Source organism: Tachyglossus aculeatus, chromosome Y3 (genome assembly GCF_015852505.1).
Source record: "Tachyglossus aculeatus isolate mTacAcu1 chromosome Y3, mTacAcu1.pri, whole genome shotgun sequence".
NCBI lineage: Eukaryota > Metazoa > Chordata > Mammalia > Monotremata > Tachyglossidae > Tachyglossus > Tachyglossus aculeatus.
The window spans coordinates 104,795-112,288 of NC_052095.1; the positions used below are offsets into that span (position 1 = coordinate 104,795).

General features: G+C 44.6%; 1 pseudogene; it reads right to left on the reverse strand.

The window, feature by feature from the left end:
- Positions 1 to 3,037, reverse strand: part of LOC119946746 — a 93,145-nt pseudogene extending 90,108 nt beyond the window's left edge.
- Between the last annotated feature and the right edge of the window lie 4,457 nt (positions 3,038 to 7,494).

Consider the following 7,494-nt stretch of genomic DNA (forward strand, 5'->3'; position numbering starts at 1 on the left):
CATTCTCAGTCTCGTTCGTGGGCTCCTGCTCTACCTTCCACCTTCCAACTAGCTCAGTTCAGTTCTGTGACCACTTCTATTCTCCATCTCCATCCACTTCCTTGGAGAACTCATTTGCTCACATGGCTTCAACTGTCTTTGTCAGGTGATACCCAAATCCACTTCTCCAGCCTGATCTCTCTCTCTCTCTCTCTCTCTCTCTCTCTCTCTCTCTCTCTCTCTCTCTCTCTCTCTCTCTCTCTCTCTCTCTCTCTCTCTCTCTGCAGTTTTGCATTTCCTCTGCCTTCAAGACATCTCAACTTGGATGCCCTCCCATCTTCTCAATATGTTCTAAAACAGAACTTATCTTTCCACCCAAAACCTATCCTTTCCATGACCTCCCTATCACTGTAGATGGCACCACCAACCACCATCCTTCCTATCTCACAAGCCCGAAACCTTGGCATTTTACTTGACTCCTCATTGTCAATCACCCCACGTACTCAATCCATCACCAAATCCTGTCCATCCAAACTGCTACCACTTTAACCTACTCACTTATCCTACCCCGCCTTGAATACTTTATCAGCCACCTTAATGATCTCCCAGACTCTTGTCTTTTCCAGTCCTTACTTCTCTCTGCTGCTTGGATCATTTTTCTATAAAAACATTCAGGCCATGTTTCCCATCCCTCAAGAACCTCCAGTGGTTGCCCATCCACCTCCACATCAAACAGAAACTTCTCAACATTGGTTTGAAATCACTCAACATTGTCCCCTTCTACTTTACCTTGCTACTCTCCTACTACAACCCATCCTGCACACTTCACTCCTCCGTGATAACCTTCTCAGTGTACCTTGAACTTGCCTATGTCACCACCAACATGCCCACACCCTGCCTCTGGCCTCAATCCTCATATCTGACAGGCAATTACTCTCCCCATATTTCAAAGCCCAAGTGAAGGCAGTTCTCCTCCAAGAGGCCTTCTGGAATTAAAACCTTCTTTTCTTCTTCTTTAAGTCCCTTCTGCATCACCCTGACTTTCTCCCTTTATTCATCCCATCCTTCAGTTCCCACGGTACTTATGTACATATCTGTAATTTTTTTTATTTATATTACTGCCTGCCTCCCCATCTAGACTGTAAGCTCTGTTTGGGCAGGGAACATGTCTGTATACTGTTGTATTGTAGCCTCCCAAGCTCTTAGTACAGTGCTCTGCACAAGGTAAGTGGTCATTCAACATGAATTACTGACTGACTGACTGACTAAAAGGAAGCTGGAGAAAAGAGGACTTAGTCGGGGAAGGGCTCTTAGAAGAGAAGGCTCTTGGCATTATCTTTGAGTCCTCTCTCTTGTTTCATCCATATATTCAAGCCATTACTAAATCCTGTGAGTTCTACCTTCACAACATCACCAAAATCTGCCCTTTCCCTTCCCTCCATACTGCTACCACATTAATGCAAGCACTTATCCTACCCTGACTTGAATATTTATATCAACCTCCTTGCTAACTTCCCGGCCTCCTGTTTCTCCCCAGTCCAGTCCATACTCCATTTTGCTACCCGAATCATTTTCCTTCAAAGACGTTCACACCATGTGTTCCACTTCTCAAGAAACTACAGTGGTTGCCTATCCACCTCTGCATCAAGCAAAAACTCCTCTCCATTGGTTTTAATCTCCTACTACAACTCAGTGCACAAGCTTTGTTCCTCTAATGCTAATCTCCTCACTGTACCTCAGTCTCACCTATCTCACCGCCAACCTCTCGCCCTCATCTTACCTCTGGCCTGGAACACCTTCCCTCCTCATATCAGACAGATAATTGCTTTCCCCCACTTCAAAACCTCATTGAAGGTACATCTCCTCCAAGAAGCCTTCCATGACTAAGCCCTCCTCTCCTCTTCTTCCACTCTCTTCTGTGCTGCTGTTACTTGCTCCTTCATTCATCCTCTCACCCAACTCCATAGCACGTTTACATATATCTGTACATAAGTTGTTTATTTATTTATGGATGGATGGATGTGTTTATTTATTTATATTAATGACTGTCTCCCCCTTTAGACTGTGAGCTTGCTGTGAGCAGGAATAGGTCTGTTTGTTGTTATAGAGTACTTTCCCAAGCACTTAGTACAGTGTTTAACACACAGTAAGAGCTCAATAAATATGATTGATTGAATGAATGAAAGATGTGACTAAAATAAGGCTTTGAATATGGGGAGCATGGTGGTCTGCCATATATGGAGTGGGAGGGAGTTCCAGGATATGGGAAGGATGTGAGGGGTTGGTATTAGGATAGATGAGATCAGGGCACAGTAAGTAAGCAGGTGCTAGAGGAGCAAAGTGGGAAGGGTGGTATGCAAAAGAAGATCACTGAGGTAAGGAAGGAGCTGGTGAGCGGACTAAATGCTTTAAAGCCAATGATTAGGAGTTTCTGTTTGAGGTGGAGGTGTGCCTCCCAAGAGATTACTGCTATGCTCTACATACTCAACACTCAATAAGCACTGATGAATGACCAAGTGATTTACTGGAATTAAATAAATCTAGACTATAAGCTCATATGAGTAGGGAATATGTCTTAATTCTACTGTATTGTACTCTCCCATGCATTTAGTACAGTTCTCTTTACATGGTAAGTACTCAATGAATATGATTGATTGATTGATAAAGTACTAGTAACTACTGAAACTGCTTAAGTGAAGAAATAAGCACATCTTAAAACTTTAAGCACTCACCCCTCCAGCTTTAAGAAGCATGTAGCAGAATTCTTTGGTAGGATTGCAGAATGTTAGTTTCTCACAACGAAGATGATTCACAGGTGGGTTTCCCTCTAGATTCAGGAATAAGGCATATGTAAAACAAACTTTCTTCGGCTCCTCCTATAAACAAACATAAGTAATTTTAGGTACAAATTACGGACATCAGAGAGATTAAATACGTGTAGAATTTTCTGAATATCAGTCTGCTTCCATTAGTTTTACAGATATGATCTTCTGAGGTCATTTTTTCTTTTCCTTCTCCCTTCCTGGTTTGCTCTTTCTACCTGTTCATTCGCTCTCATTCTCTCTTCTTTTTGTCTTCTTTTTTTAAGTAATGTTTCACTCTTTCCTCTTATCCTTCTTGCTCCTTCATTACTATTAATTGATGTCTCATTAATTTTATTAAAAATCAAATAACATCAATGTTTACTTTACCAATATTGCTTTATATTATTAATATTTTATTAGTAATATAAAATAGACACAGTGGTCGAGTGGAAAGGGTACAGGACTGGAAATTAGAAGACCTTACTTCTCCACATTTGCGACTAATCTCCAATGTGACCTGAGGCAAGGTCACTTAATCCCTTTGCTAGATTTCCCAGAATATAAAACAGTGAGAAATGCCTTTTCTTCCCATTTTTTATTCATTAATTTTCATTCAATCGAATCTATTGAGTACTTACTGTGTGCAGAACACTGTACTAAGCGCCTGAGAAGTACAAGTCAGCAACATATAGAGACGGTCCCTACCCAACAATGGGCTCACTGTCTAGAAGGAGGAGACAGGCAACAAAACAAAACATGTAGACAGGTGTCAAAATCATCAGAACAAAGAGAATTAAAGCTATATGCACATCTTTATCAAAATAAATAGAACAGTAAATATGTACAAGTAAAATAAATAGAGTAATAAATCTGTACAGAATATATACACAAGAGCTGTGGGGAGGGGTAGGAGGTAGGGCAGAGGGGATGGGGAGGAGGAGAGGGAAATGGGGGCTCAGACTGGGAAGGCCTCCTGGAGGAGGTGAACTCTCAGTAGGGCTCTGAAGGGAGGAAGAGAGCTAGCTTGGTGGATGTGTGCAGGGAGGGCATTCCAGGCCAGGGGAAGGATGTGGGCCAGGGGTTGATGGTGGGACAGGTGAGAACGAGGTACAGTGAGGAGGTTAGCGGCAGAGCAGCAGAGGGTGCGGGCTGGGCTATAGAAGGAGAGAAGGGAGTGGGGTAGGAGGGGACAAGGTGACATAGAGCTTTGAAGCCAACACTGAGGAGTTTTTGCATCATGTGAATGTTGATAGGCAACCACTGGAGATTTCTGAGGAGGGGAGTGACATGCCCAGAGCATTTCTGCACAAAGGTAATCTGGGCAGCAGAGTGAAGTATAGACTGAAGTGGGGAGAGACAGGAGGATGAGAGATCAGAGAGGAGGCAGATGCAGTAATCTAGTTGGGATAGGATGAGAGACTGAACCAGCAAGGTAGCAGTTTGGATGGAAAGGAAAGGGCAGATCTTGCCGATGTTGTGGAGGTGAGACCGGTAGGTTTTGGTGATGGATTGGATGTGTGGGGTGAACGAGAGAGCAGAGTCGAAGATGACACCAAGATTGTGGGCTTGTGAGATGGGAGGGATGGTAGTGCCATCTACAGTGACTGGGAAAGTCAGGGAGAGGGCAGGGTTTGGGAGGGAAGATAAGGAGTTCAGTCTTGGACATATTGAGTTTTAGATTCATTCATTCATTCATTCATTCAATTGTATTTATTGAGCGCTTACTGTGTGCAGAGCACTGTACTAAGCGCTAGGGAAGTACAAGTTGACAACATATTGAGACGGTTCCTACCCAAGCAGCGGGCTCAGGCAGACATCCAGATGGAGATGTCCTGAAGGCATGAGGAGACACAAGCCTGGAGGAAGGGAGAGAGAGCAGGGGCAGAGATGTAGATTTGGGTGTCATCAGCATAGAGATGATACTTGAAGCTGTAGGAGCAAATGAGTTCACCAAGGGAGTGGGTGTAGGTAGAGAACAGATTTGAGGAACCCCTACGGTAAGGGGATGGGAGGGGGAGGAGGAGCCTGCAAAGGAGACTGAGAATGAATGGCCAGAGAGATAAGAGGAGAACCAGGAGAGGATGGAGTCTGTGAAGCCAAGGTTGGATAGCGTGTTGAGGAGAAGGGGGTGGTCCACAGTGTCAAAGGCAGCTGAGAGGTCGAGGAGGATTAGGATAGAGTAGGAGCCTTTGGATTTGGCAAGAAGGAGATTGGTGACCTTTGAGAGGGCAGTTTCGGTGGAGTTTAGGGGATGGAAGCCAGATTGGAGGGAGGCGAGGAGAGAGCTGGCGTTGAGGAATTTGAGGCAGTGGGTGTAGACGATTCATTCGAGGACTTTGGAAAGGAAGGGTAGGAGGGAGATAGGGCAATAACTAGAAGGGGAGGTGGGGTCAAGAGAGGGTTTTTTTAGGATGGGGGAGATTTGAGCGTGTTTGAAGGCAGAGGGGAAGGAGTCAGTGGAGAGTGAGCAGGTGAAGATGGAAGTTAAAGAGGGGAGGAGGGAAGGGGTGAGAGAATTCATAAGATGAGAGGGAATGGGGTCTGAAGCACAGGTGGGTGGTGTAGCACTTGAGAGGAGGGGAGCCCCTTGTGGTTCACTAACCATATCTAATCAACATCATCATCATCATCAATTGTATTTATTGAGCGCTTACTGTGTGCAGAGCACTGTACTAAGCACTTAATCCATTTACCTTGCATTTACTCCAGTACTCCAGGATTTAGCCTGGTGATTTGGTACAGAAAAGCATTTAATAATACTACACTACTAATAATAATCATCATAATAAATGTTATTATTACATTTAAACCTTTGGTCTCCAACACAGTTGAGTAATATGATGATCTAATGTCTACATTTTTGATGAACTTAACCCTGCCAAAGATAGATTGATTCACTCATTGATTCACTCATTCATTCATTTATTCAATCATATTTATTGAGCATTTCATTCATTCATTTATTCAATCATATTTATTAACTGCTTACTATGTGCAGGGCACTGTACTAAGCACTTGGGAAAATACAGTTCAGCGATAAAGTGTGACAATCCCTGCCCACAGTGAGCTCACAGATCTAAACGGGTGGGGAGATAGACGTCTTACAAAGAAATACAATTACAGGAATATATACATAAGTGATATTGGATTGGGAATGTGGGGGAAGAGCAAAGGGAGCAAGTCAGGGCAATGCAGAAGGAAGTGGGAGATGAGGAAAAGTGGAACTTAGTCTGGGAAGGCTTCTTGGAAGAGAAGTGCCTTCAGTAAGCCTTTGAAGCTGGGGAGAGTAATTGTCTGGCAGATTTGAGGGGGGAGGGCATTCCAGGTCAGAGGCAGGATGTGGGTCAGGGGTCAATGGCTAGACAGGCAATATTGAGACACAGCAGAAAGGTTAGCACTAGCTAGAGGAGTGAAATAAGTGGGCTGGGTTGTAGAATGAGAGAAGTGAGGTGAGGTAGGAGAGGGTGAGCACTATTCTAAGCGCTGGGGTAAATACAAGGTAATCAGGTTGTCCCATGTGGGACTCACGGTCTTAATCCCCATTTTACAGATGAGGTCACTGAGACACAGAGAAGTGAAGTGACTTGCCCAAAGTCACCCAGCTGATAAGTGGCAGAGTGAGGATTAGAACCCATGACCTCTGACTCCCAAGCCCGAGCTCTTTCCATTAAGCCATGCCTGCTTCTGTGAAGAGTTTTCAGTTTGATATGCAGGTGGATAGGCAACCGCTGGAGATTTTTGAGGAGACAGGGGTCACATGTCCTGGATGTTTCTGTAGAAAGATGATCCCGGCAGCAGAGTGAAGTATGGACTGGAGTGGGGAAAGGCAGGAGGCTGGTGCAGTAATCTAGGTGGGATAGAATGCATGACTGTAATAATGTGGTAGCAGTTTGGATGGAGACGAAAGTGCGGATTTTAGTAATGTTGTGAAGGTGAGACCAACAGGATTTGGTGATGGATTGAATATGTGGGTTGAATTCATTCATTCATTCATTCAATCATATTTATTGAGCACTTACTGTGTGCAGAGCACTGTACTAAGTGCTTGGGAAATACAAGTTGGCAACACACAGTGATGGTCCCCACCCAACAGCTGTGTGTGGGGGGGGGTTATTAATAAAATAAATAGAATAAATATGTACAAATAAAATAAATAAATAAATAGAGTAATAAATATGTACAATCATATATACATATATACAGGTGCTGTGGGGAGGGGAAGGAGGTAAGGCAGGAGGGATGAGGAGTGGAAGAAGGGGGCTCAGTCTGGGAAGGCCTCCTGAAGGAGGTGAGCTCTCAGTAGGGCTTTGAAGGGAGGAAGAGAGCTAGCTTGGTGGATGTGCGGAGGGAGGGCAATTCCAGGCCAGGGGGATGACGTGGGCCGGGGGTCGATGGCAGGGACAGGTGAGAACGAGGGACGGTGAGGAGATTAGTGGCAGAGGAGCAGAGGGTGTGGGCTGGGCTGTAGAAGGAGAGAAGGGAGGTGAGGTAGGAGGGGGCGAGGCGATGGAGAGCCTTGAAGCCGAGGGTGTGGAGTTTTTGTTGAATGAGAGAGAGGAGTCAAGGGTAATGCCAACATTACAGGCTTGTATGTCAGAAAGGATGGTAGTGCCATTTATAGTGATGGGAAAGTCAGGGAGAACAGGATTTGGGTGGAAAGATAAAGAAATCTGTTTTGGACAAGTTAAGTTTGAGATGACAAGAGGACATC